Genomic DNA, 15152 nt, shown 5'->3' with positions numbered 1-15152 from the left:
TAGTATTCCTAACAAATGTGTATTTCTTAGCACTTTGGTGAAAGAGAGGGAAATACTCTGTAACAATTATAATCCCACATAGCTCTTGAAAATCAGACCTCCTAAGTCAATGCTAGGGACCCAAATACAGCCTGAACATAAGACAACTTGAAAAAACTTCATGAAAATGACCAAGTTTTTCTCAGTAGTTTCTACATCAAAGGTTTGGAGTGGGGCGCCTGAGTGGCTTAGTCAGTTAATCGTCTGCCTTTGGCTCAGGTCATAATCTCAGGGTCCTGGGATGGAGCACCACGTCAGGTGTCGGCTTCTCCCTCTCCCTCTGCCTCTGCCCCTCCCCTGGTTCATGCTCTCTCTCCCACACATGCTCTCACTCACACTCTTGCTCTGTCTCTCTCAAATAAATAAATCTTAAAAAAAAAAAAAAGTTTGGAGAAAAAACAACATATTAACTGAAGGAGCACCGGTTGTCTTTCTGTGGTCTGGATCCCATTTCCTCCTCTTTTCCTGTATCTTCACTTCTTCCTCCCATCACTGTTCAAACATGCCTCGCCTAGGCTGTCTCTAAAGACAGAATACACAAGGGAGATGAGTGGACACCTCCGAGAAGCAGGGACAGGGAAGGAAAAAAGCGAGGGGCTGGGGACCTCCCAGGCAGGATGCAGCCTCTCCGAGGACGCCGCTCTGCCAGGATGCCCAACTGCCTGCTTGCTACTAAAGACGTACCCCGGGGCCTCTGCACACTCTCTTCCTCAGCCTTGGGCAACACTTAAACTCACACATGCCTGCTTCCCCCCCCAACCCTCCCCTTGCTTCTCATCCGCCAAGGAGGCCCTTCCTCAGCACTAAGTGCAGTAAAAGCTCTCTTGCCCTATGTGATTGGAAGTAACTGTAAATTAAAGTAGGTAATTCTAAAAACCCATACATGAATTCTTAACCGCTTTAACTTGTATATGCTCCTTCACGTGGGTTTTTTTCTAAGGCTGAGCCAGTCTATCAAAGCCTTCTTTTCTTCTCACATAAACCATAATGCATCACCTAAAACTTTCACTTAATCTCTTTAAAGTACAACTTATATTAAAAACGTGAGTGGTACAGTCCTTTAAAATAAGTATTCTCCAATTTTTTATAATTGTCTTACCCATAGACCTCAGTTAATAGTTTTCTTAGTGATTTGTTTTTACTGAGACACTCCAAAGTTTTCAAATTAGTTTTCCTATGAATGTTTTTGCACTATTTTTATCAATTTATATTAGTTAAATCATGTAACTGCAGGAAGGAGTACAAATGCCCTGAACGAGTTCGGGAACGCACTGAACTGGCTTTTGTAAGCCGACAACCTAACTGGCAGGGAGACAAAGAGTGTGGCGGAGCGGACAGCGCCGCACCCGGCGCTCCCACCTCACCTGAGGCACGCTCCCCTGCACTCCGTGTTCATGGCTTCAGCGAACACCACAAGCTGAGTATCAGTGCAACTAAGCAAATATCCGCTCTTTTTTGACCTACAGACTCCTCAAAATCAATTGTTTAAAAAAATCCATTCCCACCAGCCTTCTAAGACAAATAAACAAAACCTGACAATCCCTCCATCTCGAGGGCACATCACCCATCCAGCTGCCCTAAACCAGAAACCTACAAATACATTTTTAACCTCTTCCTCGCAAATAAGCCTGTATCTACCTCAGTCTCTATTCCTGATAAATTGCTCAGATAACCATCCTCTCTGAACCAAATTACTACCCCAACTCCTTACGTATCTCCAACCCCACCAACTCTTCGCAGATGACCTTTCTTAAACAGGACCCTGTCTTCCACCCTGCAGCTGACATCCCCATCTTCCCCACTGCCTGGGGTGCAAACCCTTGACACCCAGTGTCTCCAATGCTGGGGTGGGCAGGAATGTCTACCTTCTCGGCCACTGTATTCCTGACACAGCACCTAATGAAGTAAAATCTCAGCAAATACATGTTTTTTAGCCACCGTCTTTCATGCAATGAACACATGGGAATAAATACTTGGTATTTAAAATGATGATTCCAAGTAAAAGCCTCTGTTGCTGCATACTACAAATAATATGTTAACATGGGAAAAGGTAGTATTTTTAGGTTGGGGCAAAGTTACTGTGGGTTCATTTTCATTTCATTCCAGATACTCTCTTAGGCGCTGTATGTATGTGTGCATATATGTGTACTTGGAATCTAACCATATAGAAGAGTTAAATACAAAGTGATGTTGACAACAAGAAATTACATTTAATTACCAAAATAACAACAAATCCTCGAAGTTCCCACGTGGCAAACACACTAAAACTATTACTTGTAATTGAAGGTAGAGGTTATTAAAGATCTTTTTGAAAATCTACTAAAAGCTGAGTCCTTCCACTGGAGAAAGAGACGTGTACCAGAAATGCTACACACAGTCTCAGAAGTTCAAGGATCCCCCAATCCACCTTATGACCAACAAGCTGGGCATTTGAGGAGGAGGTCAAAAGGCAGGGGCTCGAGGTGCACCCAGCACCCGGACTCCACCACTAACCAGGTAGGGATGCTGGGCACACCCACCTTACCTGCTGTGAGCATGTTTAGGGCAGGTACAGCACAGAGCAGGATTAAACCAATGCAGTCATTACTAATTACTAGGCAGCCAGAGGCCCGACCCAGGGAGCCACCAAGCACCACAGTGACTCACAAAGTAGCAGCCAGAGCCCAAGACCAGGGCTCAAATGCCAGGTATGACAACTGAACATGCTTTCACATTTCCCAACATGACCATGCTAATCAGGTAATACTGAAATACAATGAATACCACCTAACATGAAGTGTTCCTTATAAAAGTGACACTACTCTTAAAAAAGAATTTAAGTCCCATAGTTATGGGTTCAAAAATATATACTACTTTAGATCATCTTTCAGTCTGATATACAAAGGATATGTTTCCTAGACATAATACCATCTCCATTTTAGAAATAAGTGGATCACGACTCCTCAGTTACGAGTACAGTTCAACAGATGAACATAATAACACCATAAAAGTTCCAAGCAAACTATCAGAGTCAGCATCAGCTCCAGTAATTCTGCATGACTGTTCAGCAACGTAAATGAACTTCTCTCAGTCTTGGGATGTGGGGAGCCCCTGACCCCAATGACACTTACTATAAAAAGTACTATTAAAACTTTCTGGTTAAAACCAGCATTTCTGAAGCTTAGCTGGGCTGAGTGGCATTAGCCACAGATATATCAGGTTACTTGGACCTAATGCATAGGTAGGACACCTAAACTGTCCCAAGAGTTGGCTCCTGTTTGCAATGGACTTAGAAGAAACTATATAGACCCCCATTTTCTGCTCTTCATCATGTCATGTAAAGCAAACTGTCTCCGGGCCTCAGTTTTCCAAACAGCAAAACAGGTGTGCTGAAAAACAAAAACAAGCAAGGATTTTGGGTCCTCTGAATTCCAAGCCAAATACACTGCTGAGGGTGAGAACTGTGGCAATCTGCATTCATTTCTCACATTTTGTAGGCAAGCGAAAGGCTGTTAAAATCTGAAGTCATTGCACACAGCAGGAAGCAAGCAAAAACAGTTGTTGAGGATAGTAAACTAAAAGCCAGGAGAGGTGGTACAGTGCTCACCTAAGTAACCCTCTCTCAGGTCTGAGCTCCTCTTCACAAAAAGGTATGAACACAGGGGCTGACACTTCCAGAGCCTGAACATGAAGCCCTGCAGAGTAGCGTAGATACCAAGGTTTAAAACCGTCTCTGCGGTTTAGGAAGGAAACCACCGAATTTATAGGAACTTCCTCAAACTATTTCTCAAAGACAATATGTAAACTGCAGTCTTTAATATATGATGCAAATTGGAAGATCTATTAGTGCCTTCCAAAGTTGATTAAAGCCAGTAAGTTAAATTATCTAAAATGACAAATATCCTTACTTTTCTTAAAATAAATGTTATTTCAATGTTTTTTAAAACAGTTTAATAGCAGCTTTAAGATTCTGCTTTAAAAACGTAAAATGCCAACCTAAAATTCTGTAGCATACATAAAGTTAACGCTTTCACCAATTTCAGTTTTCCTTTTGAAATCCCAGTGTTAAGCATCTTACACTGAGTTCTGTAATTAAGAGTGCAATGCAGGACTGAGCTCAGAGAGGACACCAAAGGCACAAGGCCTCTGCCACCTAACTAGCTGCAGTTTGCATTCACTTTACACTTCTGTGGGCTTCAGTATGAGTCCTTAAAGCTCCAAAATCCTATTTCCTGACAGTTATTTCAGAAACAAGTTATCAAATCTCAGTTAATAAAATAAAGTAGACCAAAACTCGGTCTCAGACAATGACTGTCCTACTCCAAAGTGTTACTACACTGACAGAACACTGTAGGAACAGTGTAAAAGAAGGCAACGCTTTCCCTCTCAGTCTTGTAACTCCACGGTGAACAATGGTACTGAGGAAAACAAAATTCTCCCTACAACTGGATTAAGGCTGATTAAATGTACTATAATTATTAAACACTTGGTAAACACATTGTTTACAAGTTTTCGATAAACTTACCTAACCACACCAACACACCAAAACGTAAACTGGAAGTTAATGATCCACTTTTATTTGCTCTGCTCATAAACTCACCTAGTAATACAATTTGTGGCCATAAACAACCCCCAGAAAACATCTGACCCATGACTTTTTACCTTGAGCTGTAATCTTGCGTTTTCATGAAAAACTTAAAAGAGTTAACAGATCAAAAACCTCCACAGTGACAAGCACACTCTCAATATTTTTTTTTAAAGATTTTATTTATTTATTTGAGAGAGAGAGAATGAGAGAGAGAGAGAGAGCACATGAGAGGGGGCAGGGTCAGAGGGAGAAGCAGACTCCCCGCTGAGCAGGGAGCCCGATGCGGGACTCGATCCCGGGACTCCAGGATCATGACCTGAGCCGAAGGCAGACGCCCAACCAACTAAGCCACCCAGGTGCAATATTCTTAACTTTGTTTTTTTGAAGATTTTATTTATTTATTTGACAGAGAGAGTTAGCAAGAGCAGAAACACAAACGGGGAGAGGAAGAAGCAGATGCGAGGCTCGATCCCAAGACCTGGGATCATGACCTGAGCCAAAGGCAGGCACTTAACGACGGAGCCACCCAGGTGCCCCTCAATATTCTGAACTTCAGAGGCAAAGTGCCAAGAATGTCCCTGCGCCTGACTGAAACTACTAAAACTTATGGTCATTTAGGACCTCAAGGCATTCTTGTGCAGGAAGACACTTCACTCTGGAGTTTCACCAGGTCACAAAGACTTAAATTCTGCACGCCTGGCTGCTTCTGCAGTTTTGTGTGGTGAATGTATTTTCTTTCCCCCCTTTTTAAGTTTCTTGACAGAGAGAGCACAAATAGGCACAGCGGCAGGCAGAGGGAGAAGGAGAAGCAGACTCCCCTCTGAGCAGGGAGCCCAACACGGGGCTCAATCCCAGGACCCCAGGCTCATGACCTGAGCGGAAGGCAGACGCTTAACCAACTGAGCCACCCAGGTGCCCGCAAATGTTATTTTCTTCCCTCAGTCCATTCACCCTTAGGGTTAACTCTCCTGCACAGAGGCCTGAAAGGTAATCATTTCAGCAGAAGAAATGGAAACACATCAAAATATACAAAGAAGTGTGAACAGCTGCATGCACAAACAGCAACTACTGTGAACTACTATAGTCATTTCACCTTTGGTCTTCACTGATGGTCCCCACCCCCGTATTTAAGGTGTGAAGAAGAAAATACTGCTGATTCATCAGTTACTCATTTGTACAATGGTCTGTACTCAAGTGACCCCTTGAAGGGAAATCGGAAACAGCATTAGACTGGATATACAGATATTAATCAAAAAGGAACATGGGACTTCCAGTAGTCCCAAGGAAAGTTTCATCCAAAAAAGGCTTTCACACTAAACTTCTGCACTAAATGACAACCAACATACTATCAATTATTTGAATGTTTTTACCTCCTAAAAACACAAGAGAAAATGGTTTTGCATTCTAAATGCCTAGCTAAAAGGTAACTTTCCACAGGGACTTCAAGTCTGCTTTCAAAGGTTCCTGCTATTCTATGACCGCAGAGTTGGGAAAAGCCAGGCAGCAATTCTACATTCTACGGGGATACACACACACACACACACACACACACACACACACACACACACACACACACACACACACACACACACACACACACACACACACACACACACACACACACACACACACACACACACACACACATATATATGGTAAGGCAGAAATTACACAGATGGTAAGATTTAAGAACGAAATAGAGGTAACGTAATCAACAAAGAGAGAAGTGTTCAGAAAGTAGTCTTTAAAGAACAGGTTTTAAAGGACATATTTTCAGAAAAAAAATATCTGAAAAGGGGATGTTTAATATGTTCAGAGAGCTACAAGGCAACTTGTAAATCTGTATCACATTAATCACTATGTTTTTATCTTTATATTTTAAGCTTTGACCATAAAACAAAGCTTTCTGAAATCCGAAAACAGAATGTTCTCATTTTTCAGCGATGTTTCTAAAAAAGGAATCTGTCAATTAGTCTACCTTAATAAAAACTGGAATAACAAATATTACAACTGATAAATACTAGCAAATTTAAGGCATATTTTTAAACTATTGTTTTAAACATTCTATATAATACAAATGAAAGAGTTTCTAAGCAAACTATTCATTTAGGCCAGGGCTTGGCCTTTTCCCCCGTGATGAACACAAGCATAAACACCAGGGCCCTCCATCTCGGGTCAAGTAACACCTGTCCGTGTGTGCCCTTTCCTTCCTCTCCATGCCACTCTCCAATAAAGCAGAATAATCACTGAAAAAGACAATTCTGGTCATCTAATTCTCCTGCTGAAAACCCTCCAAGTGCTTTCAACTGTTCCTAGGATACACAGCAAAATTCTCATCTATACTGAGACGCTTTACACCCTGTATGATCCAGCTGCTACCTTGACTGGCCCTTCTTTACTGAGCCTCATTCAGATTATTCCTCCAAATCCCTCTGCTCAGAATCGTTGACACTCATCCTGTTTGCCTACCAGGCTGACTCTGCCCCACCACACTCTTCCTTAGGGAGCCTCCTGGCCCCTTAAGGCCTACAAGGCCAGCACAATGTATGGCTCTCATATGTGGTTATCTGGTCATCCACCTGCCTCTGTGGACCATGAGCTCCAAAAAGGAGGGCAATCCATCCCTTCTGTTCACCATTATAACCCCAGGATTTATTCATGAATTATTTAGTGAATACTCTGTACCACTGAAAGGTCTGGGCTCCTGTCAATGAACAAAATAGAAACCCTCAACCTCACAGAGTTAATTCAAGCCCCAGCAGACAGACTGTACATAAAATATGGAAATTACATGGTATGTTATAATGTAATAAGAGCTACAAAGAAAAATAAGGCAGGGAAGGGAGATGAGAGGGCCTGCCACAGGAGGTGCTGTAGTAATACAACCCTAAGAGCGAGACCACTCGAGGGAGTGTCGTGCTGAGAGCCGTCAACAAGTTTTGTGCATGGAAGCTTCAAGAATCCAAATGCCTGTCTGCTTTACTTTAAATAAAACAATGCACTTTTCCTAATCCCTTCTAGACCACAAGCCTTAGAGAAAAGTTCTGGTCTCATTTGTCCTTGTATTGCTAGTGTCTTACTGATCAAAAACACCTGCTCAAGGAAGGCATGAGCCCTTGTCTTTCCTTTCAGGGGCTTTCATCCCTACCAGACCCTGTAGCAAGGACTCTCATGGGGAATGAAAAATGGAAAAATCCACTGAAGTTTAAAAATACATTTTCACTATTGTAATTGATTTGTTTTAGGTTAATATAATGTTTTAATTTTAAAGCCAAAGAAACATTTGTTATTAAAAAGGAGCAAGTTTTTAAAGACTGCGACTGAGTACAATCTAGGTCACATGATCAAATGACGCCGTCCAAAACGCGGCACACACTAGATATTGCTATCAAATCACTAACATTTTGTAAGTATAGCCGTGCATTTTCTATTGCACTCATTTCAAGTGAGGATTTTTATGTTCGTTTATGAAGGCATGCAACTGTACAATCTGCAAATCATTTCCCTACAACCAAAATGAGAGGTGTCTTTAGACATGCCTTTTTCCATCCAGTTGAACAAAGTTTACTAAACACCTACAGATGGTCCCCAACTTAGGACGGTTCGACTTACAATTTTTCAACTTCACAATGGTGCAAAAGCGATACACATTCAGTGGAAACCGTACCTCAAATTTTGAATTTCAATCTTGCCCCAGCTAGCAAGCTCCCTCCCAGTCAGCCCCGCGATCATGGGAGTAACAACTGATACACTGACAACTGTCCTGCACCCATTCAGCCATTCTGTCACTTTCAGTACAGCATTCAGTGAATTGCAGGGGATACTCAACACTTCATAAACAAATAGGCTTTGTGTTAGATGATTTTGCCCTAACTGCAGGCTAATGTAAGTGTTCTGAGCATGTTTAACGTAAACACGGCTAAGCTGTGATGTTCAAGGTTAGGTGTACGAAACCCACTTTCAACTTAACAATATTTTCAACCTACAGCAGGTATACCAGGGCATAACCCCATCACAAGTTGAGGAAGATCTGTATAGGGCACCTGGAACTGGGCTGGGCAAAGAGGTTACAAACAAAAAAGATCTCACCCACAAGGAGCTTATGGTAATTCATTAGGTGTTGTGCCTGAGGTGCTACAGAAACAGAGAAGCACTAAGTTCGACCTTAGAAATTAAGGCAAGGATTCCTGAAGGACTCCTGAAATACCTTTATAAAGATGGATTAAAGAGCAAAGACATTCAATTTCAGGCCAAGAACTACGGGGAGCAAAGGCAACACCATTTGCAACTCCATGGTTCTGAGGGAGAGAGGCAGTGGTCAGTTAAGGCCAAGGGAAGGCGGCCCGGCCAGCAAGGAGGCAGCAGAAATGCCAAGGCCCCTGGAGCCAGGCCCCTGGGCGTTTCTCATTTAGACAGGGGACAGTGACGGAGGAGCATTTTTAAAAGGGCCTAACAATCAGGATATGCCTGGTAAAGCAACCTCGTGCAGTGTGACTAAAATGGTGTGTTGTAAATAAAAGAGACATTTTATTTTTATCATACAAATACTATCCTAATATGTAAGTTTTCAAGCCCATACGTTTGCATATCAGATTTCATAGAACACTTTCAGTGAAGTCTCATCTCAATGATTATTACACTCTATCTTAAAATCAAGTAGGATGACTTCAAATTTTAGTTAAATATGAAATGTCCTTAGTGTTACACAATGCACTCCGTGACCTAGGTCTCACTATCAGCAAAGTAGGGAGGACACTGGAGAAAAAAACGAACCGTGACAGAAGACGCAAGAGTGGTGGCATCACTCACCTGCAGCCCTTATTAACTGAGCCATGAGAGCTTAGCAGAAAAATGGTGAAAAGACAGTTTATGAAAGTATTAAAGGGACAAAAGGAGTTTTACGGTGGAGGAAGATAAGAAGGGAAGGAAACATGAGCCGACTTGATACTCAGTCTTCACTGTCTGAGATTAGACATTTACATGCAAGGAAAATAAAGTGCTGGAATGTTAGGGAAAAAAACATTTCCACATTGGAGTTATCTTCCTTCTAATAAGAGAACCTTTGGCTTTCCACTTTACAATTCCATGTTCCTTTTTTTTTTTTTTAAGATTTTATTTGAGAGAGAGTGAGAGCACAAGCAGGGGGAAGGGCAGGGAGAGGGAGAAGCAGACTCCCCGCTGAGCAGGAAGCCAGACGTGGGGCTCCATCCCAGGACCCCAGGATCATGACCTGAGCCGAAGGCAGATGCTTAATGACTGAGCCACCCAGGTGCCCCTACAATTCCATATTCCTATAAAGAAATTAACTTTCGAATCCAGAGAACTCCAGGAGTAGAGTTGCTCCAGGGAGATCAACAAGTGCAACAATTAGCAGCAAAAGTCTGAGCTGAACTAAACTAAACTAAAATCAGATCTGGTGAGTTGAGCACTCTCAGAAGGCAGTGCCTCATTTACTGCGGACTCTAAAATTAGCTCTTACAGAAAAGAGAACTCTTTACAGGAATAAAGTTTTACAACACAGCATAAGCAACAATGCCCAGAAACAGTGTCTGTTTTTAACAATGAATTTTCCATAAAAACTTCAGTGTTTGTTTTCTTATGTCCATCAGAAAAAGGCTGAGTCAATGACTTTATAGGAGGAATTACAAGAATATACTGATTTTCTTGCCTTAACCTATCTGAAAAAATCCTTAAGTATGAGAGAACTCTGTGAGAGTACAACCATGGGTTATGAAAGCATATTTAAAACTTGTGCCTTTAACATGAGGACACTAACAAATGGAATTTTTTTTTAAGATTTTATTTATTTATCTGACAGAGAGAGACACAGCGAGAGAGGGAACACAAGCAGGGGGAGTGGCAGAGGGAGAAGCAGGCTTCCCACCGAGCAGGGAGCCCGATGCGGGGCTTGATCCCAGGACCCTGGAACCATGACCTGAGCCGAAAGCAGATGCTTAATGACTGAGCCACCCAGGCGCCCCAATAAATGGAATTTAAAGGAACATATATCTATACAGCTTTTAACAATCTCCAGGGACCATCATAAAGATAGCACATGTTACTAAAATTAGAAGACCTAAATAATAATCCTACTTATCACTATGGAAAGTATGAACTCCAGCATGACATGGAAATAACAGTGGAAGGAGTCAGTCAGCCACTTCCCACTTGGTAACACGGACCTCAGGTCTCCCACTACAAAAATGTGTAAATACTGTTGCAAATCTACTTTACAGTTGTGGGGCTCCTTGAAGGCACTGCTTATCGTATCACTGGTAACAACCTGGTGCTGCCAACTTGCACTTCACATTTTAGAATTACGTTTTATGACACGTGAAGACTGCTTCATAAAAACAAGTGACTAGAATGTTTTCACAGTTTAAATACGTATTTGTCAAAATTTGTGTCTCCTTGTGGAAATCATATTAAGTTCGATAAATTCTCCAACTCCCAACTTTTTTTAAAAAACACAATCTCTAGGAACCCTAAATAAAATCAAATACCTCCCTCAATGTGCTGCCATTTCATTTCAGCTACTCTTCTACAAAACTCATTAAATGAATGCTAACACTCACATTATCATCCATTTTCTCTCTGGCTCCCACTCAAATATAGTATAATTCCTTTCTCAAAATACACATTTCATCCTCAGAACCTGCTTCCTCTGCCCAAATACATGCAATCAAACAAAAACAAAACCCCCCCAAAATAAAAACTATCAAATTAAAACTGACAATCACAGAAAGAATACTGAAAACAGTAATGAGGTAAACACCATTTTCAAGTTTTAGTAAGAAATTCAGTAATAAAAATAGACAGTAAAAACAGCCAGCATCGACTTGGTTAGGACAGCCCTATGAGGTTGACATTACTAACCCCTCTTAGAGATGAAGAAAGGGAAGCACCAGGAGGGCAAGTCCTTTCTCATCAGTAAGAAGCCACACCATTCTTTCATGTAAATAAATCAACTCACATTAACGGGTCAAAATACAGAATGAAATTTATTTCTAACCAAAGGCAAGTTTCAAAGGGAAGTACACAAATCAACTTTATGGTTGAATAATAAACTTGCTATAATCTGATGCCTTTAGCAACACAAGCAAACCTGTGAAGAGATCACTCACAGCTCGAGGATAAAACTGACTCTCCATATCCTAAATACAGAGGAAAGCTGAAAAGCCGCAACCATTTCAACTTCTGTAAATCACCCCGACTGTAAATTAGAGGGAGCCACGCAGGTGGGGGAAGTATGGAAATTGCACATTGCACAGGCAGTGCACCGCGGAGAAGGCAACATCACTCCTCCCCTCCCCCCTGCAGCAAACAACTTAGCACCTACTTCAAGTGCATTTCAAATTCTTAACACACTCAAAGAGACCAGCTAAATATTACAAGAGGAAAAAAAACTTTCAAAAGGAAAAATAACTTGTATACTTACAATATTCGTCCTCAGGCTGGCATTACCTTTTAAAAAAACCTTCACACTTACCAACTAACTTCCCTGCAGGAAAACCCTTGTTTCCTCACTCATCCAAAACTTCAGACTTCCACTCAGGCTGAGGACAAACTACACTGCAGCCAGGAAGAGGGTCTCGAACGCTTAAGAACTACCTACAGATCACTTTCTTGTTGCCTCTCATCCAAAATTAAAGGCCATCTCACATAAAAAACAAGGAGAAATCAAGCCGCAGGACAAAACTGCGCTGCAATCTAAGTTTACGTTCTGATTGGACACGACTGAGACGCAGGTGGTAGGAGACTGCTGACCTGTCCCTTTCCCCAGCGTGGATCCCGGTCCTACCTCGAACACAAGGCACCCCTAGATTTGAATTTTTTCTAATTCCTTCAGAACCCGCCTCTGCTCCAGCCTGCCGGGAGGAGAACGGGAGCTCCCCAGACACACCCGGAGCAACAGGATCCCCACTTCCTGGTCCCAATGACCCCGTGCCTTCCCCGCTCCGCCGGCCGGCGGGCCCGGGCCCGGGGCGGAGGGCAGGGGCGAGGCCTCCGCAGTGCGGGCCGGACGGCGGCGCGGCCCGGCCCCAGACCCCGGCCCTGCCCCCGCCCGGCCCCCCCGCGCCGCCCGGCCCGCCCCGCACTCGGGCCCTGCCACTCACTCGGGCCCTACAGCCCGGCGCGGCCCCGCGACCGCGGCCCTTCCCGCCGCCCGGCCCGGTCCGGCCCGCACTCCGCCCGCCGCGTCCTCCGGGAAGATGGCGGCCCGTGACAGGCGGGCGCGGCGCGGGTCCGAGGCGGCGGCCCAGCACGGGGCAGGGAGCGGAGGGGACCGAGGGGCCCGCCCGCCGCCCGCGGCGCTCACCTGTCAGCAGCGCCGCCGCCGCCCGGCCGCCGGCCGCCGCAGCCCCGGTGCCCGGCGACCGCGCCACACGCGGACGGGCCGAGAGGGAGGGGCGGGGAGGGCGCGGCCGGCCCGGACGAGCGGCGGGGGCGGCGCGGCGCGGGCTGGCGGCGGGCGGCGGCGGCTCCTTCCCGTTTCGGGCCCGAAAATGTCTCAACCTCGCGACTCGGGCGCCCCAACGCTCCTTCCCGTTCGCATGAGAACACACAGCTCCCGCTTCCGGGGCTCGGCGGAAGTCCCGCCTGGCGCGCCCGCGCGCCCGCGCGCCCGCGTACTCACCGGCCCGGCCTGCCGACTGGCTCTCGGAGCCCGGCAGAGCCTCACGTCATGGCGGCGTGGCGCCCCGATTGGCTGTGCGCGAAACCCGGCCCGCCCCTCTGCTTCCCGGCCTTTCCGTGCGCGCGCCCCTCCCGGCGGCGCTTGTGATTGGCGCGGACGCGCACGCAACCCCGCCCCGTCCCGCGCACGCTTCCCGGCCCCGCCCCGCCGTCCCCACCGCCCCCGCTGCGACCTGAGCAGGCGGCCCGGCCCGGGCGTAGGGCAACCCCTTCCCGGCCTCCAGACTGCCGTCTGCTAGCCGCCGCCGCACCCCCACCTTCCCGGCCCCAGGGACCGTATCCTCCGTCTCCTTCACCCTGGGACCGGCCCCCCGCCCCCTTCACCTCGGGATAGCGACACACACACCCCTGCCCCCACCCCCGGGACCGCGACCCCAGCCGCCCTCACCCTGGGACCGCGACACACTCCTCAGACCCCTGCCCTCCCCCACCCCTGGGACCGCGACCCCAGCCCCCCCCTCACTCTGGGACCGCGACACTCTCCCCAGACCCCTGCCCCCCACCCCCGGGACCGCGACCCCAGCCCCCCTCACTCTGGGACCGCGACACTCTCCCCAGACCCCTGCCCTCCACTCACGGGACCGCGACCCCAGCCCCCCTCACCGTGGGACCGCGACACACTCCCCAGACCCCTGCCCCCCACCCCCGGGACCGCGACCCCAGCCCCCCTCACCCTGGGACCGCGACACACTCCCCAGACCCCTGCCCTCCACCCCCGGGACCGCGACCCCAGCCCCCCCAACCCTGGGACCGCGACACACTCCCCAGACCCCTGCCCCCCACCCCCGGGACCGCGACCCCAGCCCCCCCCCTCACTCTGGGACCGCGACACTCTCCCCAGACCCCTGCCCCCCACCCCCGGGACCGCGACCCCAGCCCCCCTCACCCTGGGACCGCGACACACACCCCAGACCCCTGCCCCCCACCCCCGGGACCGCGACCCCAGCCCCCCTCACCCTGGGACCGAGACACACTCCCCAGACCCCTGCCCTCCCCCACCCCCGGGACCGCGACACCAGCCCCCTCACCCTGGGACCGCGACACACTCCCCAGACCCCTGCCCTCCACCCCCGGGACCGCGACCCCAGCCCCCCCAACCCTGGGACCGCGACACTCTCCCCAGGCCCCTGCCCCCCACCCCTGGGACCGCGACACACTCCCCAGACCCCTGCCCTCCACTCCCGGGACCGCGACCCCAGCCCCCCCTCACCCTGGGACCGCGACACACTCACCAGACCCCTGCCCTCCACCCCCGGGACCGCGACCCCAGCCCCCCTCACCCTGGGACCGCGACACACTCACCAGACCCCTGCCCTCCACCCCCGGGACCGCGACCCCAGCCCCCCTCACCCTGGGACCGCGACACACTCCCCAGGCCCCTGCCCCCCACCCCCGGGACCGCGACCCCAGCCCCCCCCTCACCCTGGGACCGCGACACACTCCCCAGACCCCTGCCCTCCCCCCTCCCCGGGACCGCGACCCCAGCCCTCCCCCCACCCCGTGGTTGGCGCGGGCGCGCACGCAGCCCCGCCCCGTCCCGCGCACGCCTTCCTCACCCCTGGACAGCGACACACACTCCAGACCCTTGCTCTCCGTCCCCGGGACCCCCTTCCACCAGGGGCAGAGACACCCTCGTCCCCGGCCGGCCCTGGGCCACGGCAGAGGTCGGGCCCAGGAGAGGCCCCCGGGCGCGCCCAGGGGAGGCGGCTTTGGGGTCAGCTCCCTTCTCCGTGGTCGCCGTGGTCTCAGGGGGCGCCGAAGCTCTGTCCACCTGCTTGAAGCTTGCTGCCTGGTTTCCTGTACGTCTGCTCCTACTGAGTATTGATTATATAGACATCCATTTGAATTG

General features: G+C 48.1%; 1 protein-coding gene across 1 annotated transcript in view; it reads right to left on the bottom strand.

Annotated features, from left to right (window-relative positions):
- LARP4B (La ribonucleoprotein 4B) overlaps positions 1-13024 on the bottom strand; it is an 87619-nt gene extending 74595 nt beyond the window's left edge. The window contains exon 1 of the mRNA XM_088025831.1: positions 12927-13024. The gene's annotated coding sequence lies outside the window, so the exon portion shown is untranslated. The remainder of the gene's footprint in view (positions 1-12926) is intronic.
- Positions 13025-15152: the final 2128 nt, after the last annotated feature.

This window comes from Eumetopias jubatus, unplaced genomic scaffold (assembly GCF_037043125.1).
Source record: "Eumetopias jubatus isolate StellerSeaLion01/CBP00866 unplaced genomic scaffold, mEumJub1_p1.0 scaffold_8, whole genome shotgun sequence".
In the NCBI taxonomy this organism is placed as follows: Eukaryota; Metazoa; Chordata; class Mammalia; order Carnivora; family Otariidae; genus Eumetopias; species Eumetopias jubatus.
The sequence above is the reverse complement of the archived record's forward strand: the minus strand, read 5'-3'. Positions and strand labels throughout refer to the sequence as shown.